The following is a 22,835-nucleotide window of genomic DNA, read 5'->3' as shown; positions in this document are numbered from 1 at the left end:
TGGCTTCAGACCCGGCTCCCCCGCCAGCAGTGCTGTCACCCTGGACAAGCCACCTGCTTCTCAGGGTCTCCCCAATCCCCCATCGGCGCAGTGGGGATCATCTGGACCCGGCTTCCTAGGAGAGCCATCATGTCTCTAGAACCACAAACACCTACTGCACCTGTCACCTCTGTGGGCTGGCATCACAGGGAGCTCATGCACAGACTCAGCAAAGGAAGGGCCCCACAGAGGGCTGGTGTGCAGGCCCAGGTGTGTGCAGGCACACGTAGGAGCAGGCCCAGTAGTGTGCAGGCCCAAGAGTGTGCAGGGGTAGGAGTGTGCAGACAGAGGAGTGCGCAGGACAAGGAGGGTGCAGGCCCAGGAGTGTGCAGGCCCTGGAGAGGACAATCCCTGGAACGTGCAGGCCCAGGACTGTGCAGACCAAGCAGTGTGCACCCCCAGGAGTGTGCAGGGCCAGGAGTGTGCAGGCACATGTGGGAGCAGCCCCAGTAGTGTGCAGACCCAGGAGTGTGCAGGCCGTGGAGTGTGCAGGCAAAGGAGGGTGCAGGCCCAGTCCAGGGCAGGTCCAGGAGTGTTCAGGCCCAGGAGTGTGCAGACACCGGAGTGTGCAGAGACAGGAGTGTGCAGGCCCAGGGCTGTGCAGACCCAGCAGTGTGCAGGCCCAGGAGTGTGCAGTCCCTGTACTGTGCAGAACCAGGGGACGTCAGGCCCCAGAGTGTGCAGGCCCAAGAAAGGGCAGGTCCAAGGGTGTTCAGGCGCAGGAATGGGGAGTCCCAGGACCGTGCCCACCAAGCAGAGGGCAGGCCCAGGCGTGTGCATGCCCAGGAGTGTGCAGGCACAGGAGGCAGCAGACCGAGGAGTGTGCAGACCCAGGTGTGTGCAGGCACAAGTGGGAGCAGTCCCAGTAGTGTGCAGGCCCAGAGTGTGCAGGTGCCGGATAGGGCCGGCCGAATTGGGGGCAGGCCCAGGAATTGGAAGGCGCAGGAGTGTGCAGGGCCAGAAGTGTGCTGTCCCAAGAGTGTGCAGTGCCAATAGTGTTCAGGCCCAGGAGTGTTCAGGACCAGGAGTTTGTAGGCCGAGGAGTATGTAGTCACAGGAGGGAGCAGGTACAGGAGTGTGGAAGCCCAGGAGTGTACAGGCCAATGTTCGTGCAGGCCCAGGTGTGCACAGGTCCAGGAGAGTGCATGCCCTGGTGTGTGCAGTCCCAGGAGTCTGCAGGCCCTGGGTTGTGCAGGCCCAGGAGTGTGTAGGTACAGGAGGGAGGAGGCCCAGGAGTTTGCAGGCAAGGAGTGTGTAAGGATAGATGCGTACAGGCCCTGGAGTGTGCAGGCCCTTGAGTGTGCACACGAGGGATTGTGCGAGCCCAGGAGAGGGCAGGCCCAGCAGTGTGCAGGCCCAGGAGTGTGCAGACACAGGAGGGATCAGTCACAGGAGTGTGCAGGTCCAGGAGTGTACAGGCCCAGGTGTGTTTAGGCCCAACATTGTGCAGGTCCAGGAGTGTGCAGGCCCAGGAGTGTGCAGACAGAGGAGTGTGCAGGCCAAGGAGGGTGCAGGCCCAGGCCAGGGAAGGCCCAGGAGTGTACAGGTCCAGGAGTGTGCAGGAGCAGGAGTGTGCAGACACTGGAGTGTGCAGAGACAGGAGTGTGCAGGCCCAGGAGTGTGCCGGCACAGGTGGGAACAGGGCTAGGAGTGTGCAGGCATAGATGGGAGCAGGCCCAGGAGTGTACAAGCCCAGGTTTATGCAGGTCCAAGTGTGCGCAGGTCCAGGAGTGTGAAGGCCCAGGTGTCTGCTGTCCCAGGAGTGTGCAGGTCCTGAAGTTTGCAGGCCCAGGAGTGTACAAGCCCAGGTTCATGCAGGCCCGAGTGTTCGCAGGTCCAGGAGTATGAAGGCCCAGGTGTCTGCTGTCCCAGGAGTGTGCAGGTCCTGAAGATTGCAGGCCCAGGAGTGTGCAGACAAAGGTGTGTGCAGGCCAAGGAGGGTGTAGGTCCTGGAGTGTACAGGCCCAGGAGTGTGCAGGCCAAGGCGTGTGCAGACTCCGCAGTGTGCAGAGACAGGATTGTGCAGGCCCAAGATTGTACAGGCCTTGGGCTGTGCAGCCCAGCAGTGTTCAGGCCCAGGAGTGTGCAAAATCAGGATTATACAGGCCCAGGTGTGTTCAGGCTAAACATTGTGCATGTCTTGGAGTGTGCAGGCCTATGAGTGTGCAATCCAGGTGTGTGCGGGCCCAACAGTGTGCAAGCCTAGGCCAGAGAAGGCCCATGCAGGGAAGGCCCAGGAGTGTACAGATCCAGGAGTGTGCAGGCCCAGGAGTGTGCATGCCCAGGAGTGTGCAGGCACAGGAGGGAGCAGGCCGAGGAGTGTGCAGTGCCAGGTGTGTGCAGGCACAAGTGGGAGCAGGCCCAGTAGTGTGAAGGCCCAAGAATGTGCAGGTCCTGGAGAGGGCCGGCCGAATAGGGGGCAGGCCCAGGAGAGGGAAGGCCCAGGAGTTTGCAGGCTCTGGAATGTGCACACGAGGATTTGTGCGGACCCAGGAGAGGGCAGGCCCAGGAGTGAGCAGACAGAGGAGTGTACAGGCCCAGGAGTGTGCAGGACCAGGAGTGTGCAGACACTGGAGTGTGCAGAGACAGGAGTGTGCAGTCCTAGGATTGTGACGGCACAGGAGGGACAGGCGAAGAAGTGTGTCGGCATAGGTGGGAGCAGGCCCAGTAGTGTGCAGGCACAGGTGGTAGTAGGCTAATGAGTGTGAAAGCCAAGGAGTGTGCAGACACCGGAGTGTGCAGAGACAGGGGAGTTCATATCCTGGAGTCTACAGGCCGAGGAGTGTGCAGGCCCAGGTGTGTGCAGGCACAAGTGGGAGCAGGCCCAGTAGTGTGAAGGCCCAAGGATGTACAGGTCCAGAAGAGGGCCGGCCGAATTTGGGGCAGGCCCAGGAGAGGGAAGTCCCAGGAGTGTGCAGGACCTGGAGTGTGCAGACACAGGAGGGATCAGTCACAGGTGTGTGCAGGTCCAGGGGTATACAGGCCCAGGTGTGTGCAGGCCCAACATTTTGTAGGTCCAGGAGAGGGCAGGCCCAGGAGTGTGCAGACAGTGGAGTGTGCAGGAAAAGGAATACGCAGGCCCAGGCCAGGGCAGGCCCAGGAGTGTACAGGCCCATGTGTGTGCAGGCCCTGGAGTTTGCAGGCCAAGGAGTGTGCAGGCCCAGGAGTGTGCAGACAGAGGAGTGCACAGGACAAGGAAGGTGCAGGCCAAGGAATGTGCAGACCCTGGAGAGGACAATCCCTGGAATGTGCAGGCCCAGGAGTGTGCAGACCAAGCAGTGTGCACCCCCAGGAGTGTGCAGGGCAAGGAGTGTGCAGGCCCAGGAGTGTGCAGGCACAAGTGGGAGCAGCCCCAGTAGTGTGCAGACCCAGGAGTGTGCAGGCCTTGGAGTGTGCAGGCCCAGGAGGGTGCAAGCCCAGTCCAGGGCAGGTCCAGGAGTGTACAGGCCCAGGAGTGTGCAGACACCGGAGTGTGCAGAGACAGGAGTGTGCGGCCCACGGCTGTGCATACCCAGCAGTGTGCAGGCCCAGGAGTGTTCAGTCCCTGTAGTGTCTGGAACCAGGGGACGTCAGGCCCCAGAGTGTGCAGGCCCAAGAAAGGGCAGGCCCAAGGGTGTTCAGGCGCAGGAATGGGGAGTCCCATGACCATACCCACCAAGCAGAGGGCAGGCCCAGGCGTGTACATGCCTAGGAGTGTGCCGGCACAGGAGGGAGTACGCTCAGGAGTGTGCAGGCCAAGGAGTGTGCAGACCGGAGTGTGCAGAGACAGGAGAGTGCAGGCCCAGTATTGTACAGGCCTAGGGCTGTGTATTTCAATCCGTGTGTAGCCCCAGGAGTGTGCCGGCACAGATGGGAACAAGCCTAGCTGTGCACAGGCATAAGTGGTAACAGGCCCAGGAGTGTACAAGCCCAGGTTCATGCAGGCCGAGGTGTGCGCAGGTCCAGGAGTGTGTAGGCCCAGGTGTGTGCTGTCCCAGGAGTGTGCGGGCCTAGGAGAACACAGGCTCTGGAGTGTGCAGGCCCAGGAGTGTGGAGGTCCATGAGAGGGCCGGGCGAATTGGAGGCAGGCCCAGGAGAGGGAAGGCCCATGAGTGTGCAGGCCCTGAGTGTGCACTCGAGGGATTGTGCGGGCCCAGGAGAGGGCAGGCCCTGGGTGGTGCAGGCCCAGGAGTGTGTAGGTACAGGAGGGAGGAGGCCCAGGAGTTTGCAGGCAAGGAGTGTGTAAGGATAGATGCGTACAGGCCCTGGAGTGTGCAGGTAAACTAGACATGGCTGATACATGGACAGTGAGTGCAAAGTTAGAAAGCCTCTGGGTTTTCCCTCTTTAGGGAGGGAGAGGGAGGCTCAGCATAGGTCCTTGAGCTTCCGCGAGAAAAGTGGCTCTCAGTCCAGGTCGGCTGCGGGCGCCTCTGGGGTTGTCACACCTGAGGGGCCCTCTGTGGACGGGTCCTGTGTTCTTGGCACTGACGTGGATTTTCCTCCTCCTCTTCCCCAAGGGGCGGTAGAGGCTCGGGGGGCAGCTTCCAGCCGATCACGGCCATCCTGCTGCCCTCATGCACGCTGGCCCTGCACGCCCGGCAGCTGGACGTCAGGCTGCAGCTGGACTACGTCTCCGCCTCGCAGGTAAGAGGAGCCCCGCTGCTTCCCTGGGGGCCGGCAAGGGGGTCCCTCGGGAGGGGTTTCGGTTGGGGGCTCCTGGCTAGACGCCGCAGCCGTGTGAGTGGCACCGTTGGGGTGAAGGAGGCTGGTGCCAGGGACAGGGCAGGCCCAGGAGTGTGCAGGCCCAGGAGTGTGCATGCCCAGGAGTGTGCAGGCATAGGAGGGAGCAGGCCCAGTAGTGTGCAGGCCAAGTAGAGTGCAGGCCCTGAAGTTTGCAGGCCCAGCTGTGTGCAGACAGAGGAGTGTGCAGGCCAAGGAGGGTGCAGGCCCAGGGGTGTACAGGCCCAGGAGTGTGCAGGCCCAGGCGTGTGCAGACTCCGGAGTGTGCAGAGACAGGAGTGTTCAGGCCCAGAATTGTACAGGCCTAGGGCTGTGCAGGCCCAGCAGTGTTCAGGCCCAGGAGTGTGCAAAATCAGGAGTACACAGGCCCAGGTGTGTTCAGGCTCAAGATTGTGCATGTCCTGGAGTGTGCAGGCCCATGAGTGTGCAATCCAGGAGTGTGCAGGCCCAGTAGTGTGCAAGCCAGGGCCAGAGAAGGCCCATGCCAGGGAAGGCCCAGGAGTGTACAGATCCAGGATTGTGTAGGCCCAGGAGTGTGCATGCCCAGGAGTGCCCAGATGAGGGGTTTGAGGCCGTGGTGGGATGTACTTCACGGGCATAAATAGCGTAAAGAGCATAAAACTACATGGTAGTGATGGTCGGACAGCATGGGAATGCACTTAATGTTCCTGAAATGCACAATTTAAAAGGGAAAAAAATCTGTATTTTATTAAAGGAAGTGGAAAATGGAAAAATACAGGATGCCATAAATGATGTAAAACAAATAAGCTAAACTAAAGAAAAACAAAACAAAAGCAAATTCAGGGGTAGGGAAGTCAACTTCGGGTAGGGGAGGGGATTTATGGTGGGATTTTGGAGAAGGTGTAGGAGGGTGCAGAGGGGGCAGAGCCCTAGGGGGTGATGATGCCTGAAATGGTTCTCCACTGCCCAGCGGCCCAGGTGCAGGTGCAGGAACTGCAGGCTTCTCAGGAGCAGCAAGATCAGCAGGAGCGGCAGGCTCTTCAGGAGTGGCAAGATCAGCAGGAGCGGCAGGCTCTTCAGGAGCGGCGGGCTCTTCAGGAATGGCAGGCTCTTCAGGAGCTGCAGGCTCTTCAGGAGCGGCTAGATGAGCAGGAATGGCAGGCTCTTCAGGAGCTGCAGGCTCTTCAGGAATGGCAGGCTCTTCAGGAGCTGCAGGCTCTTCAGGAGCGGCTAGATCAGCAGGAATGGCGGGCTCTTCAGGAGCGGCTAGATCAGCAGGAATGGCGGGCTCTTCAGGAGCAGCTAGATCAGCAGGAATGGCGGGCTCTTCAGGAGCAGCTAGATCAGCAGGAGCGTCAGGCTCTTCAGGATCGGTGGGCTCTTCAGGAGCGGCAGGCTCTTCAGGAGTGGCAAGATCAGCAGGAGCGGCAGGCTCTTCCGGAGCTGCAGGCTCTTCAGGAGCGGCTAGATCAGCAGGAACAGCAGGTTCTTCAGGAGTGGCTAGATCAGCAGGAATGGCGGGCTCTTCAGCAGCGGCTAGATCAGCAGGAACGGCAGGCGCTTCAGGAGCGGCGGGCTCTTCAGGAGTGGCGGGCTCTTCAGGAATGGCAGGCTCTTCAGGAGCTGCAGGCTCCTCAGGAGCGGCTAGATCAGCAGGAATGGCGGGCTCTTCAGGAGCAGCTAGATCAGCAGGAGCGTCAGGCTCTTCAGGATCGGTGGGCTCTTCAGGAGCGGCAGGCTCTTCAGGAGCCATGGGCTCTTCAGGAGCGGCGGGCTCTTCAGGAGCGTCTAGATCAGGAGGAGAGGCAGGCTCTTCAGGAGCTGCAGGTTGTTCAAGAGCGGCAAGATCAGCAGGAGCGGCAGGCTCTTCAGGAGCGGCTAGATGAGCAGGAGCAGCAGGCTCTTCAGGAGCTGCAGGCAAGATCCTGGGGAGAGACCTGGGCGATGTCTGGGCAGGAGGCTGTGGTGGTGGGGAGCCCTTCATACCCAGACTCTTCCGGAGCCTGTGCTGGCCTTCCACAGTGTGGCACACCAGCCCCTCACTTGGGGAGCTGGCATGAGTGTCCTGGTTCCCCGGATCCTGCGGTGTCTGGCTCTGCAATGACAGTGACCGGCAGCCGGCCCGGCCCGCAGGTCTCAGAGCCCTGCCTGGCCAGGACCACTCCTGCTTCTGCCCCACTCGACCGTCTGCTGCCTGATCAGACTGGGACCTTGGTCATCTCAGTCACCCGGGAGGCAAGAGACACACCCTAGGGCATGGGCGCCACCTCGGGCAGCAGGGCCCTGCCCCGGTTCTCCACATCCCAGCCAGCCCGCTTGGACCCAGGTTGGTGACGTGATCGGCCCCCCAGGCCTCTGACCCTTCCTCAGCCTGCTCTTGCTTGAGGCAGGACCCCCCCAACATGACTGCCCCACCGCCACCAGTCAGGAAGGGGCTGTGGGGCCACCCGGGTGGGGTCTGAGTGGTGGCCCGGCCTGGGCGGGCCTGCCCTGGGCCTCCCTGTGTTACCTTTCGGTCCCTCTGGCCAAAAGGCCAGAGGCGCCTGGGGTGAGACCCGACCCACTGTCGGCACTGTTGGCAAAGGCCGTTGCTGCGGGCTTTCCGGGGGCCGCGACCTCGGGATCTTGGGATGCAACAAAACATGTCTGAGCTGAGCTGAGTTCACCAGCCAAGTCAGTTGAGAAGTGTCCTTCTCTACACAGCGGGTGCCTGGTGACCTGGGTCCCAAGTTCTGTTGGGCTCTGTTGCCAGGGAAGTGAGGTCACTTCCTGGGGTCCCCTTCCCCAAGCTTCCTCCTTACACAAAGCTCCCCAAGGGCCTTTTTGGGCTGTTGATGGCTCACTTCCCACCCCATGCCATGTCCACCCAGTGACACCAACTCGGCCCCTCCTATAGCCCTGGGGAGGCCTGGATGCAGCCAGGGTCACAGCTCTGATGACACAGCTGGCTTCAGACCCGGCTCCCCCGCCAGCAGTGCTGTCACCCTGGACAAGCCACCTGCTTCTCAGGGTCTCCCCAATCCCCCATCGGCGCAGTGGGGATCATCTGGACCCGGCTTCCTAGGAGAGCCATCATGTCTCTAGAACCACAAACACCTACTGCACCTGTCACCTCTGTGGGCTGGCATCACAGGGAGCTCATGCACAGACTCAGCAAAGGAAGGGCCCCACAGAGGGCTGGTGTGCAGGCCCAGGTGTGTGCAGGCACACGTAGGAGCAGGCCCAGTAGTGTGCAGGCCCAAGAGTGTGCAGGGGTAGGAGTGTGCAGACAGAGGAGTGCGCAGGACAAGGAGGGTGCAGGCCCAGGAGTGTGCAGGCCCTGGAGAGGACAATCCCTGGAACGTGCAGGCCCAGGACTGTGCAGACCAAGCAGTGTGCACCCCCAGGAGTGTGCAGGGCCAGGAGTGTGCAGGCACATGTGGGAGCAGCCCCAGTAGTGTGCAGACCCAGGAGTGTGCAGGCCGTGGAGTGTGCAGGCAAAGGAGGGTGCAGGCCCAGTCCAGGGCAGGTCCAGGAGTGTTCAGGCCCAGGAGTGTGCAGACACCGGAGTGTGCAGAGACAGGAGTGTGCAGGCCCAGGGCTGTGCAGACCCAGCAGTGTGCAGGCCCAGGAGTGTGCAGTCCCTGTACTGTGCAGAACCAGGGGACGTCAGGCCCCAGAGTGTGCAGGCCCAAGAAAGGGCAGGTCCAAGGGTGTTCAGGCGCAGGAATGGGGAGTCCCAGGACCGTGCCCACCAAGCAGAGGGCAGGCCCAGGCGTGTGCATGCCCAGGAGTGTGCAGGCACAGGAGGCAGCAGACCGAGGAGTGTGCAGACCCAGGTGTGTGCAGGCACAAGTGGGAGCAGTCCCAGTAGTGTGCAGGCCCAGAGTGTGCAGGTGCAGGATAGGGCCGGCCGAATTGGGGGCAGGCCCAGGAATTGGAAGGCGCAGGAGTGTGCAGGGCCAGAAGTGTGCTGTCCCAAGAGTGTGCAGTGCCAATAGTGTTCAGGCCCAGGAGTGTTCAGGACCAGGAGTTTGTAGGCCGAGGAGTATGTAGTCACAGGAGGGAGCAGGTACAGGAGTGTGGAAGCCCAGGAGTGTACAGGCCAATGTTCGTGCAGGCCCAGGTGTGAACAGGTCCAGGAGAGTGCATGCCCTGGTGTGTGCAGTCCCAGGAGTCTGCAGGCCCTGGGTTGTGCAGGCCCAGGAGTGTGTAGGTACAGGAGGGAGGAGGCCCAGGAGTTTGCAGGCAAGGAGTGTGTAAGGATAGATGCGTACAGGCCCTGGAGTGTGCAGGCCCTTGAGTGTGCACACGAGGGATTGTGCGAGCCCAGGAGAGGGCAGGCCCAGCAGTGTGCAGGCCCAGGAGTGTGCAGACACAGGAGGGATCAGTCACAGGAGTGTGCAGGTCCAGGAGTGTACAGGCCCAGGTGTGTTTAGGCCCAACATTGTGCAGGTCCAGGAGTGTGCAGGCCCAGGAGTGTGCAGACAGAGGAGTGTGCAGGCCAAGGAGGGTGCAGGCCCAGGCCAGGGAAGGCCCAGGAGTGTACAGGTTCAGGAGTGTGCAGGAGCAGGAGTGTGCAGACACTGGAGTGTGCAGAGACAGGAGTGTGCAGGCCCAGGAGTGTGCCGGCACAGGTGGGAACAGGGCTAGGAGTGTGCAGGCATAGATGGGAGCAGGCCCAGGAGTGTACAAGCCCAGGTTTATGCAGGTCCAAGTGTGCGCAGGTCCAGGAGTGTGAAGGCCCAGGTGTCTGCTGTCCCAGGAGTGTGCAGGTCCTGAAGTTTGCAGGCCCAGGAGTGTACAAGCCCAGGTTCATGCAGGCCCGAGTGTTCGCAGGTCCAGGAGTATGAAGGCCCAGGTGTCTGCTGTCCCAGGAGTGTGCAGGTCCTGAAGATTGCAGGCCCAGGAGTGTGCAGACAAAGGTGTGTGCAGGCCAAGGAGGGTGTAGGTCCTGGAGTGTACAGGCCCAGGAGTGTGCAGGCCAAGGCGTGTGCAGACTCCGCAGTGTGCAGAGACAGGATTGTGCAGGCCCAAGATTGTACAGGCCTTGGGCTGTGCAGCCCAGCAGTGTTCAGGCCCAGGAGTGTGCAAAATCAGGATTATACAGGCCCAGGTGTGTTCAGGCTAAACATTGTGCATGTCTTGGAGTGTGCAGGCCTATGAGTGTGCAATCCAGGTGTGTGCGGGCCCAACAGTGTGCAAGCCTAGGCCAGAGAAGGCCCATGCAGGGAAGGCCCAGGAGTGTACAGATCCAGGAGTGTGCAGGCCCAGGAGTGTGCATGCCCAGGAGTGTGCAGGCACAGGAGGGAGCAGGCCGAGGAGTGTGCAGTGCCAGGTGTGTGCAGGCACAAGTGGGAGCAGGCCCAGTAGTGTGAAGGCCCAAGAATGTGCAGGTCCTGGAGAGGGCCGGCCGAATAGGGGGCAGGCCCAGGAGAGGGAAGGCCCAGGAGTTTGCAGGCTCTGGAATGTGCACACGAGGATTTGTGCGGACCCAGGAGAGGGCAGGCCCAGGAGTGAGCAGACAGAGGAGTGTACAGGCCCAGGAGTGTGCAGGACCAGGAGTGTGCAGACACTGGAGTGTGCAGAGACAGGAGTGTGCAGTCCTAGGATTGTGACGGCACAGGAGGGACAGGCGAAGAAGTGTGTCGGCATAGGTGGGAGCAGGCCCAGTAGTGTGCAGGCACAGGTGGTAGTAGGCTAATGAGTGTGAAAGCCAAGGAGTGTGCAGACACCGGAGTGTGCAGAGACAGGGGAGTTCATATCCTGGAGTCTACAGGCCGAGGAGTGTGCAGGCCCAGGTGTGTGCAGGCACAAGTGGGAGCAGGCCCAGTAGTGTGAAGGCCCAAGGATGTACAGGTCCAGAAGAGGGCCGGCCGAATTTGGGGCAGGCCCAGGAGAGGGAAGTCCCAGGAGTGTGCAGGACCTGGAGTGTGCAGACACAGGAGGGATCAGTCACAGGTGTGTGCAGGTCCAGGGGTATACAGGCCCAGGTGTGTGCAGGCCCAACATTTTGTAGGTCCAGGAGAGGGCAGGCCCAGGAGTGTGCAGACAGTGGAGTGTGCAGGAAAAGGAATACGCAGGCCCAGGCCAGGGCAGGCCCAGGAGTGTACAGGCCCATGTGTGTGCAGGCCCTGGAGTTTGCAGGCCAAGGAGTGTGCAGGCCCAGGAGTGTGCAGACAGAGGAGTGCACAGGACAAGGAAGGTGCAGGCCAAGGAATGTGCAGACCCTGGAGAGGACAATCCCTGGAATGTGCAGGCCCAGGAGTGTGCAGACCAAGCAGTGTGCACCCCCAGGAGTGTGCAGGGCAAGGAGTGTGCAGGCCCAGGAGTGTGCAGGCACAAGTGGGAGCAGCCCCAGTAGTGTGCAGACCCAGGAGTGTGCAGGCCTTGGAGTGTGCAGGCCCAGGAGGGTGCAAGCCCAGTCCAGGGCAGGTCCAGGAGTGTACAGGCCCAGGAGTGTGCAGACACCGGAGTGTGCAGAGACAGGAGTGTGCGGCCCACGGCTGTGCATACCCAGCAGTGTGCAGGCCCAGGAGTGTTCAGTCCCTGTAGTGTCTGGAACCAGGGGACGTCAGGCCCCAGAGTGTGCAGGCCCAAGAAAGGGCAGGCCCAAGGGTGTTCAGGCGCAGGAATGGGGAGTCCCATGACCATACCCACCAAGCAGAGGGCAGGCCCAGGCGTGTACATGCCTAGGAGTGTGCCGGCACAGGAGGGAGTACGCTCAGGAGTGTGCAGGCCAAGGAGTGTGCAGACCGGAGTGTGCAGAGACAGGAGAGTGCAGGCCCAGTATTGTACAGGCCTAGGGCTGTGTATTTCAATCCGTGTGTAGCCCCAGGAGTGTGCCGGCACAGATGGGAACAAGCCTAGCTGTGCACAGGCATAAGTGGTAACAGGCCCAGGAGTGTACAAGCCCAGGTTCATGCAGGCCGAGGTGTGCGCAGGTCCAGGAGTGTGTAGGCCCAGGTGTGTGCTGTCCCAGGAGTGTGCGGGCCTAGGAGAACACAGGCTCTGGAGTGTGCAGGCCCAGGAGTGTGGAGGTCCATGAGAGGGCCGGGCGAATTGGAGGCAGGCCCAGGAGAGGGAAGGCCCATGAGTGTGCAGGCCCTGAGTGTGCACTCGAGGGATTGTGCGGGCCCAGGAGAGGGCAGGCCCTGGGTGGTGCAGGCCCAGGAGTGTGTAGGTACAGGAGGGAGGAGGCCCAGGAGTTTGCAGGCAAGGAGTGTGTAAGGATAGATGCGTACAGGCCCTGGAGTGTGCAGGTAAACTAGACATGGCTGATACATGGACAGTGAGTGCAAAGTTAGAAAGCCTCTGGGTTTTCCCTCTTTAGGGAGGGAGAGGGAGGCTCAGCATAGGTCCTTGAGCTTCCGCGAGAAAAGTGGCTCTCAGCCCAGGTCGGCTGCGGGCGCCTCTGGGGTTGTCACACCTGAGGGGCCCTCTGTGGACGGGTCCTGTGTTCTTGGCACTGACGTGGATTTTCCTCCTCCTCTTCCCCAAGGGGCGGTAGAGGCTCGGGGGGCAGCTTCCAGCCGATCACGGCCATCCTGCTGCCCTCATGCACGCTGGCCCTGCACGCCCGGCAGCTGGACGTCAGGCTGCAGCTGGACTACGTCTCCGCCTCGCAGGTAAGAGGAGCCCCGCTGCTTCCCTGGGGGCCGGCAAGGGGGTCCCTCGGGAGGGGTTTCGGTTGGGGGCTCCTGGCTAGATGCCGCAGCCTTGTGAGTGGCACCGTTGGGGTGAAGGAGGCTGGTGCCAGGGACAGGGCAGGCCCAGGAGTGTGCAGGCCCAGGAGTGTGCATGCCCAGGAGTGTGCAGGCATAGGAGGGAGCAGGCCCAGTAGTGTGCAGGCCAAGTAGAGTGCAGGCCCTGAAGTTTGCAGGCCCAGCTGTGTGCAGACAGAGGAGTGTGCAGGCCAAGGAGGGTGCAGGCCCAGGGGTGTACAGGCCCAGGAGTGTGCAGGCCCAGGCGTGTGCAGACTCCGGAGTGTGCAGAGACAGGAGTGTGCAGGCCCAGAATTGTACAGGCCTAGGGCTGTGCAGGCCCAGCAGTGTTCAGGCCAAGGAGTGTGCAAAATCAGGAGTACACAGGCCCAGGTGTGTTCAGGCTCAAGATTGTGCATGTCCTGGAGTGTGCAGGCCCATGAGTGTGCAATCCAGGAGTGTGCAGGCCCAGTAGTGTGCAAGCCAGGGCCAGAGAAGGCCCATGCCAGGGAAGGCCCAGGAGTGTACAGATCCAGGAGTGTGCAGGCCCAGGAGTGTGCATGCCCAGGAGTGTCCAGATGAGGGGTTTGAGGCCGTGGTGGGATGTACTTCACGGGCATAAATAGCGTAAAGAGCATAAAACTACATGGTAGTGATGGTCGGACAGCATGGGAATGCACTTAATGTTCCTGAAATGCACAATTTAAAAGGGAAAAAAATCTGTATTTTATTAAAGGAAGTGGAAAATGGAAAAATACAGGATGCCATAAATGATGTAAAACAAATAAACTAAACTAAAGAAAAACAAAACAAAAGCAAATTCAGGGGTAGGGAAGTCAACTTCGGGTAGGGGAGGGGATTTATGGTGGGATTTTGGAGAAGGTGTAAGAGGGTGCAGAGGGGGCAGAGCCCTAGGGGGTGATGATGCCTGAAATGGTTCTCCACTGCCCAGCGGCCCAGGTGCAGGTGCAGGAACTGCAGGCTTCTCAGGAGCAGCAAGATCAGCAGGAGCGGCAGGCTCTTCAGGAGTGGCAAGATCAGCAGGAGCGGCAGGCTCTTCAGGAGCGGCGGGCTCTTCAGGAATGGCAGGCTCTTCAGGAGCTGCAGGCTCTTCAGGAGCGGCTAGATGAGCAGGAATGGCAGGCTCTTCAGGAGCTGCAGGCTCTTCAGGAATGGCAGGCTCTTCAGGAGCTGCAGGCTCCTCAGGAGCGGCTAGATCAGCAGGAATGGCGGGCTCTTCAGGAGCGGCTAGATCAGCAGGAATGGCGGGCTCTTCAGGAGCAGCTAGATCAGCAGGAATGGCGGGCTCTTCAGGAGCAGCTAGATCAGCAGGAGCGTCAGGCTCTTCAGGATCGGTGGGCTCTTCAGGAGCGGCAGGCTCTTCAGGAGTGGCAAGATCAGCAGGAGCGGCAGGCTCTTCAGGAGCTGCAGGCTCTTCAGGAGCGGCTAGATCAGCAGGAACAGCAGGTTCTTCAGGAGTGGCTAGATCAGCAGGAATGGCGGGCTCTTCAGGAGCGGCTAGATCAGCAGGAACGGCAGGCGCTTCAGGAGCGGCGGGCTCTTCAGGAATGGCAGGCTCTTCAGGAGCTGCAGGCTCCTCAGGAGCGGCTAGATCAGCAGGAATGGCGGGCTCTTCAGGAGCAGCTAGATCAGCAGGAGCGTCAGGCTCTTCAGGATCGGTGGGCTCTTCAGGAGCGGCAGGCTCTTCAGGAGCCGTGGGCTCTTCAGGAGCGGCGGGCTCTTCAGGAGCGGCTAGATCAGGAGGAGAGGCAGGCTCTTCAGGAGCTGCAGGTTGTTCAAGAGCGGCAAGATCAGCAGGAGCGGCAGGCTCTTCAGGAGCGGCTAGATGAGCAGGAGCAGCAGGCTCTTCAGGAGCTGCAGGCAAGATCCTGGGGAGAAACCTGGGCGATGTCTGGGCAGGAGGCTGTGGTGGTGGGGAGCCCTTCATACCCAGACTCTTCCGGAGCCTGTGCTGGCCTTCCACAGTGTGGCACACCAGCCCCTCACTTGGGGAGCTGGCATGAGTGTCCTGGTTCCCCGGATCCTGCGGTGTCTGGCTCTGCAATGACAGTGACCGGCAGCCGGCCCGGCCCGCAGGTCTCAGAGCCCTGCCTGGCCAGGACCACTCCTGCTTCTGCCCCACTCGACCGTCTGCTGCCTGATCAGACTGGGACCTTGGTCATCTCAGTCACCCGGGAGGCAAGAGACACACCCTAGGGCATGGGCGCCACCTCGGGCAGCAGGGCCCTGCCCCGGTTCTCCACATCCCAGCCAGCCCGCTTGGACCCAGGTTGGTGACGTGATCGGCCCCCCAGGCCTCTGACCCTTCCTCAGCCTGCTCTTGCTTGAGGCAGGACCCCCCCAACATGACTGCCCCACCGCCACCAGTCAGGAAGGGGCTGTGGGGCCACCCGGGTGGGGTCTGAGTGGTGGCCCGGCCTGGGCGGGCCTGCCCTGGGCCTCCCTGTGTTACCTTTCGGTCCCTCTGGCCAAAAGGCCAGAGGCGCCTGGGGTGAGACCCGACCCACTGTCGGCACTGTTGGCAAAGGCCGTTGCTGCGGGCTTTCCGCGGGCCGCGACCTCGGGATCTTGGGATGCAAAAAAACATGTCTGAGCTGAGCTGAGTTCACCAGCCAAGTAGGTTGAGAAGTGTCCTTCTCTACACAGCGGGTGCCTGGTGACCTGGGTCCCAAGTTCTGTTGGGCTCTGTTGCCAGGGAAGTGAGGTCACTTCCTGGGGTCCCCTTCCCCAAGCTTCCTCCTTACACAAAGCTCCCCAAGGGCCTTTTTGGGCTGTTGATGGCTCACTTCCCACCCCATGCCATGTCCACCCAGTGACACCAACTCGGCCCCTCCTATAGCCCTGGGGAGGCCTGGATGCAGCCAGGGTCACAGCTCTGATGACACAGCTGGCTTCAGACCCGGCTCCCCCGCCAGCAGTGCTGTCACCCTGGACAAGCCACCTGCTTCTCAGGGTCTCCCCAATCCCCCATCGGCGCAGTGGGGATCATCTGGACCCGGCTTCCTAGGAGAGCCATCATGTCTCTAGAACCACAAACACCTACTGCACCTGTCACCTCTGTGGGCTGGCATCACAGGGAGCTCATGCACAGACTCAGCAAAGGAAGGGCCCCACAGAGGGCTGGTGTGCAGGCCCAGGTGTGTGCAGGCACACGTAGGAGCAGGCCCAGTAGTGTGCAGGCCCAAGAGTGTGCAGGGGTAGGAGTGTGCAGACAGAGGAGTGCGCAGGACAAGGAGGGTGCAGGCCCAGGAGTGTGCAGGCCCTGGAGAGGACAATCCCTGGAACGTGCAGGCCCAGGACTGTGCAGACCAAGCAGTGTGCACCCCCAGGAGTGTGCAGGGCCAGGAGTGTGCAGGCACATGTGGGAGCAGCCCCAGTAGTGTGCAGACCCAGGAGTGTGCAGGCCGTGGAGTGTGCAGGCAAAGGAGGGTGCAGGCCCAGTCCAGGGCAGGTCCAGGAGTGTTCAGGCCCAGGAGTGTGCAGACACCGGAGTGTGCAGAGACAGGAGTGTGCAGGCCCAGGGCTGTGCAGACCCAGCAGTGTGCAGGCCCAGGAGTGTGCAGTCCCTGTACTGTGCAGAACCAGGGGACGTCAGGCCCCAGAGTGTGCAGGCCCAAGAAAGGGCAGGTCCAAGGGTGTTCAGGCGCAGGAATGGGGAGTCCCAGGACCGTGCCCACCAAGCAGAGGGCAGGCCCAGGCGTGTGCATGCCCAGGAGTGTGCAGGCACAGGAGGCAGCAGACCGAGGAGTGTGCAGACCCAGGTGTGTGCAGGCACAAGTGGGAGCAGTCCCAGTAGTGTGCAGGCCCAGAGTGTGCAGGTGCCGGATAGGGCCGGCCGAATTGGGGGCAGGCCCAGGAATTGGAAGGCGCAGGAGTGTGCAGGGCCAGAAGTGTGCTGTCCCAAGAGTGTGCAGTGCCAATAGTGTTCAGGCCCAGGAGTGTTCAGGACCAGGAGTTTGTAGGCCGAGGAGTATGTAGTCACAGTAGGGAGCAGGTACAGGAGTGTGGAAGCCCAGGAGTGTACAGGCCAATGTTCGTGCAGGCCCAGGTGTGCACAGGTCCAGGAGAGTGCATGCCCTGGTGTGTGCAGTCCCAGGAGTCTGCAGGCCCTGGGTTGTGCAGGCCCAGGAGTGTGTAGGTACAGGAGGGAGGAGGCCCAGGAGTTTGCAGGCAAGGAGTGTGTAAGGATAGATGCGTACAGGCCCTGGAGTGTGCAGGCCCTTGAGTGTGCACACGAGGGATTGTGCGAGCCCAGGAGAGGGCAGGCCCAGCAGTGTGCAGGCCCAGGAGTGTGCAGACACAGGAGGGATCAGTCACAGGAGTGTGCAGGTCCAGGAGTGTACAGGCCCAGGTGTGTTTAGGCCCAACATTGTGCAGGTCCAGGAGTGTGCAGGCCCAGGAGTGTGCAGACAGAGGAGTGTGCAGAGACAGGATTGTGCAGGCCCAAGATTGTACAGGCCTTGGGCTGTGCAGCCCAGCAGTGTTCAGGCCCAGGAGTGTGCAAAATCAGGATTATACAGGCCCAGGTGTGTTCAGGCTAAACATTGTGCATGTCTTGGAGTGTGCAGGCCTATGAGTGTGCAATCCAGGTGTGTGCGGGCCCAACAGTGTGCAAGCCTAGGCCAGAGAAGGCCCATGCAGGGAAGGCCCAGGAGTGTACAGATCCAGGAGTGTGCAGGCCCAGGAGTGTGCATGCCCAGGAGTGTGCAGGCACAAGAGGGAGCAGGCCGAGGAGTGTGCAGTGCCAGGTGTGTGCAGGCACAAGTGGGAGCAGGCCCAGTAGTGTGAAGGCCCAAGAATGTGCAGGTCCTGGAGAGGGCCGGCCGAATAGGGGGCAGGCCCAGGAGAGGGAAGGCCCAGGAGTTTGCAGGCTCTGGAATGTGCACACGAGGATTTGTGCGGACCCAGGAGAGGGCAGGCCCAGGAGTGAGCAGACAGAGGAGTGTACAGGCCCAGGAGTGTGCAGGACCAGGAGTGTGCAGACACTGGAGTGTGCAGAGACAGGAGTGTGCAGGCCCAGGAGTGTGCCGGCACAGGTGGGAACAGGGCTAGGAGTGTGCAGGCATAGATGGGAGCAGGCCCAGGAGTGTACAAGCCCAGGTTTATGCAGGTCCAAGTGTGCGCAGGTCCAGGAGTGTGAAGGCCCAGGTGTCTGCTGTCCCAGGAGTGTGCAGGTCCTGAAGTTTGCAGGCCCAGGAGTGTACAAGCCCAGGTTCATGCAGGCCCGAGTGTTCGCAGGTCCAGGAGTATGAAGGCCCAGGTGTCTGCTGTCCCAGGAGTGTGCAGGTCCTGAAGATTGCAGGCCCAGGAGTGTGCAGACAAAGGTGTGTGCAGGCCAAGGAGGGTGTAGGTCCTGGAGTGTACAGGCCCAGGAGTGTGCAGGCCAAGGCGTGTGCAGACTCCGCAGTGTGCAGAGACAGGATTGTGCAGGCCCAAGATTGTACAGGCCTTGGGCTGTGCAGCCCAGCAGTGTTCAGGCCCAGGAGTGTGCAAAATCAGGATTATACAGGCCCAGGTGTGTTCAGGCTAAACATTGTGCATGTCTTGGAGTGTGCAGGCCTATGAGTGTGCAATCCAGGTGTGTGCGGGCCCAACAGTGTGCAAGCCTAGGCCAGAGAAGGCCCATGCAGGGAAGGCCCAGGAGTGTACAGATCCAGGAGTGTGCAGGCCCAGGAGTGTGCATGCCCAGGAGTGTGCAGGCACAGGAGGGAGCAGGCCGAGGAGTGTGCAGTGCCAGGTGTGTGCAGGCACAAGTGGGAGCAGGCCCAGTAGTGTGAAGGCCCAAGAATGTGCAGGTCCTGGAGAGGGCCGGCCGAATAGGGGGCAGGCCCAGGAGAGGGAAGGCCCAGGAGTTTGCAGGCTCTGGAATGTGCACACGAGGATTTGTGCGGACCCAGGAGAGGGCAGGCCCAGGAGTGAGCAGACAGAGGAGTGTACAGGCCCAGGAGTGTGCAGGACCAGGAGTGTGCAGACACTGGAGTGTGCAGAGACAGGAGTGTGCATGCCCAGGAGTGTGCCGGCACAGGTGGGAACAGGGCTAGGAGTGTGCAGGCATAGATGGGAGCAGGCCCAGGCGTGTACAAGCCCAGGTTTAGGCAGGTCCTAGTGTGCGCAGGTCCAGGAGTATGAAGGCCCAGGTGTCTGCTGTCCCAGGAGTGTGCAGGTCCTAAAGTTTGCAGGCCCAGGAGTGTACAAGCCCAGGTTGATGCAGGCCCGAGTGTTCGCAGGTCCAGGAGTATGAAGGCCCAGGTGTCTGCTGTCCCAGGAGTGTGCAGGTCCTGAAGATTGCAGGCCCAGGAGTGTGCAGACAAAGGTGTGTGCAGGCCAAGGAGGGTGTAGGTCCTGGAGTGTACAGGCCCAGGACTGTGCAGGCCAAGGCGTGTGCAGACTTCGCAGTGTGCAGAGACAGGATTGTGCAGGCCCAAGATTGTACAGGCCTTGGGCTGTGCAGCCCAGCAGTGTTCAGGCCCAGGAGTGTGCAAAATCAGGATTATACAGGCCCAGGTGTGTTCAGGCTAAACATTGTGCATGTCTTGGAGTGTGCAGGCCTATGAGTGTGCAATCCAGGTGTGTGCGGGCCCAACAGTGTGCAAGCATAGGCCGGAGAAGGCCCATGCAGGGAAGGCCCAGGAGTGTACAGATCCAGGAGTGTGCAGGCCCAGGAGTGTGCATGCCCAGGAGTGTGCAGGCACAGGAGGGAGCAGGCCGAGGAGTGTGCAGTGCCAGGTGTGTGCAGGCACAAGTGGGAGCAGGCCCAGTAGTGTGAAGGCCCAAGAAAGTGCAGGTCCTGGAGAGGGCCGGCCGAATAGGGGGCAGGCCCAGGAGAGGGAAGGCCCAGGAGTTTGCAGGCTCTGGAATGTGCACACGAGGATTTGTGCGGACCCAGGAGAGGGCAGGCCCAGGAGTGAGCAGACAGAGGAGTGTACAGGCCCAGGAGTGTGCAGGACCAGGAGTGTGCAGACACTGGAGTGTGCAGAGACAGGAGTGTGCAGGCCCAGGAGTGTGCCGGCACAGGTGGGAACAGGGCTAGGAGTGTGCAGGCATAGATGGGAGCAGGCCCAGGAGTGTACAAGCCCAGGTTTATGCAGGTCCAAGTGTGCGCAGGTCCAGGAGTGTGAAGGCCCAGGTGTCTGCTGTCCCAGGAGTGTGCAGGTCCTGAAGTTTGCAGGCCCAGGAGTGTACAAGCCCAGGTTGATGCAGGCCCGAGTGTTCGCAGGTCCAGGAGTATGAAGGCCCAGGTGTCTGCTGTCCCAGGAGTGTGCAGGTCCTGAAGATTGCAGGCCCAGGAGTGTGCAGACAAAGGTGTGTGCAGGCCAAGGAGGGTGTAGGTCCTGGAGTGTACAGGCCCAGGAGTGTGCAGGCCAAGGCGTGTGCAGACTCCGCAGTGTGCAGAGACAGGATTGTGCAGGCCCAAGATTGTACAGGCCTTGGGCTGTGCAGCCCAGCAGTGTTCAGGCCCAGGAGTGTGCAAAATCAGGATTATACAGGCCCAGGTGTGTTCAGGCTAAACATTGTGCATGTCTTGGAGTGTGCAGGCCTATGAGTGTGCAATCCAGGTGTGTGCGGGCCCAACAGTGTGCAAGCCTAGGCCAGAGAAAGCCCATGCAGGGAAGGCCCAGGAGTGTACAGATCCAGGAGTGTGCAGGCCCAGGAGTGTGCATGCCCAGGAGTGTGCAGGCACAGGAGGGAGCAGGCCGAGGAGTGTGCAGTGCCAGGTGTGTTCAGGCACAAGTGGGAGCAGGCCCAGTAGTGTGAAGGCCCAAGAATGTGCAGGTCCTGGAGAGGGCCGGCCGAATAGGGGGCAGGCCCAGGAGAGGGAAGGCCCAGGAGTTTGCAGGCTCTGGAATGTGCACACGAGGATTTGTGCGGACCCAGGAGAGGGCAGGCCCAGGAGTGAGCAGACAGAGGAGTGTACAAGCCCAGGAGTGTGCAGGACCAGGAGTGTGCAGACACTGGAGTGTGCAGAGACAGGAGTGTGCAGGCCCAGGAGTGTGCCGGCACAGGTGGGAACAAGGCTAGGAGTGTACAGGCATAGATGGGAGCCGGCCCTGGAGTGTACAAGCCCAGGTTTATGCAGGTCCAAGTGTGCGCAGGTCCAGGAGTATGAAGGCCGAGGTGTCTACTGTCCCAGGATTGTGCAGGTCCTGAAGTTTGCAGGCCCAGGAGTGTACAAGCCCAGGTTCATGCAGGCCCGAGTGTTCGCAGGTCCAGGAGTATGAAGGCCCAGGTGTCTGCTGTCCCAGGAGTGTGCAGGTACTGAAGTTTGCAGGCCCAGGAGTGTACAAGCCCAGTTTCATGCAGGCCCGAGTGTTCGCAGGTCCAGGAGTATGAAGGCCCAGGTGTCTGCTGTCCCAGGAGTGTGCAGGTCCTGAAGATTGCAGGCCCAGGAGTGTGCAGGCCAAGGAGGGTGTAGGTCCTGGAGTGTACAGGCCCAGGAGTGTGCAGGCCAAGGCGTGTGCAGACTCCGCAGTGTGCAGAGACATGATTGTGCAGGCCCAAGATTGTACAGGCCTTGGGCTGTGCAGCCTAGCAGTGTTCAGGCCCAGGAGTGTGCAAAATCAGGATTATACAGGCCCAGGTGTGTTCAGGCTAAACATTGTGCATGTCTTGGAGTGTGCAGGCCTATGAGTGTGCAATCCAGGTGTGTGCGGGCCCAACAGTGTGCAAGCCTAGGCCAGAGAAGGCCCATGCAGGGAAGGCCCAGGAGTGTACAGATCCAGGAGTGTGCAGGCCCAGGAGTGTGCATGCCAGGAGTGTGCAGGCACAGGAGGGAGCAGGCCGAGGAGTGTGCAGTGCCAGGTGTGTGCAGGCACAAGTGGGAGCAGGCCCAGTAGTGTGAAGGCCCAAGAATGTGCAGGTCCTGGAGAGGGCCGGCCGAATAGGGGGCAGGCCCAGGAGAGGGAAGGCCCAGGAATTTGCAGGCTCTGGAATGTGCACACGAGGATTTGTGCGGACCCAGGAGAGGGCAGGCCCAGGAGTGAGCAGACAGAGGAGTGTACAGGCCCAGGAGTGTGCAGGACCAGGAGTGTGCAGACACTGGAGTGTGCAGAGACAGGAGTGTGCAGGCCTAGGAGTGTGCCGGCACAGGTGGGAACAGGGCTAGGAGTGTGCAGGCATAGATGGGAGCAGGCCCAGGAGTGTACAAGCCCAGGTTTATGCAGGTCCAAGTGTGCGCAGGTCCAGGAGTGTGAAGGCCCAGGTGTCTGCTGTCCCAGGAGTGTGCAGGTCCTGAAGTTTGCAGGCCCAGGAGTGTACAAGCCCAGGTTCATGCAGGCCCGAGTGTTCGCAGGTCCAGGAGTATGAAGGCCCAGGTGTCTGCTGTCCCAGGAGTGTGCAGGTCCTGAAGATTGCAGGCCCAGGAGTGTGCAGACAAAGGTGTGTGCAGGCCAAGGAGGGTGTAGGTCCTGGAGTGTACAGGCCCAGGAGTGTGCAGGCCAAGGCGTGTGCAGACTCCGCAGTGTGCAGAGACAGGATTGTGCAGGCCCAAGATTGTACAGGCCTTGGGCTGTGCATCCCAGCAGCGTTCAGGCCCAGGAGTGTGCAAAATCAGGATTATACAGGCCCAGGTGTGTTCAGGCTAAACATTGTGCATGTCTTGGAGTGTGCAGGCCTATGAGTGTGCAATCCAGGTGTGTGCGGGCCCAACAGTGTGCAAGCCTAGGCCAGAGAAGGCCCATGCAGGGAAGGCCCAGGAGTGTACAGATCCAGGAGTGTGCAGGCCCAGGAGTGTGCATGCCCAGGAGTGTGCAGGCACAGGAGGGAGCAGGCCGAGGAGTGTGCAGTGCCAGGTGTGTGCAGGCACAAGTGGGAGCAGGCCCAGTAGTGTGAAGGCCCAAGAATGTGCAGGTCCTGGAGAGGGCCGGCCGAATAGGGGGCAGGCCCAGGAGAGGGAAGGCCCAGGAGTTTGCAGGCTCTGGAATGTGCACACGAGGATTTGTGCGGACCCAGGAGAGGGCAGGCCCAGGAGTGAGCAGACAGAGGAGTGTACAGGCCCAGGAGTGTGCAGGACCAGGAGTGTGCAGACACTGGAGGGTGCAGAGACAGGAGTGTGCAGGCCCAGGATTGTGCCGGCACAGGTGGGAACAGGGCTAGGAGTGAGCAGGCATAGATGGGAGCAGGCCCAGGAGTGTACAAGCCCAGGTTTATGCAGGTCCAAGTGTGCGCAGGTCCAGGAGTGTGAAGGCCCAGGTGTCTGCTGTCCCAGGAGTGTGCAGGTCCTGAAGTTTGCAGGCCCAGGAGTGTACAAGCCCAGGTTCATGCAGGCCCGAGTGTTCGCAGGTCCAGGAGTATGAAGGCCCAGGTGTCTGCTGTCCCAGGAGTGTGCAGGTCCTGAAGATTGCAGGCCCAGGAGTGTGCAGACAAAGGTGTGTGCAGGCCAAGGAGGGTGTAGGTCCTGGAGTGTACAGGCCCAGG

General features: G+C 61.0%; 1 protein-coding gene across 1 annotated transcript in view; it reads left to right on the top strand.

Annotated features, from left to right (window-relative positions):
- The window catches only part of LOC140690623 (uncharacterized), a 66,321-nt gene that overhangs the window by 28,243 nt on the left and 15,243 nt on the right, over positions 1–22,835 (top strand). The window contains exons 10-12 of the mRNA XM_072952498.1: positions 4,536–4,662; positions 6,853–7,045; positions 12,200–12,326. The gene's annotated coding sequence lies outside the window, so the exon portion shown is untranslated. The remainder of the gene's footprint in view (positions 1–4,535; positions 4,663–6,852; positions 7,046–12,199; positions 12,327–22,835) is intronic.

Source organism: Vicugna pacos, chromosome 31, assembly GCF_048564905.1.
Source record: "Vicugna pacos chromosome 31, VicPac4, whole genome shotgun sequence".
NCBI classification, from domain to species: Eukaryota; Metazoa; Chordata; class Mammalia; order Artiodactyla; family Camelidae; genus Vicugna; species Vicugna pacos.
The sequence above is the reverse complement of the archived record's forward strand: the minus strand, read 5'-3'. Positions and strand labels throughout refer to the sequence as shown.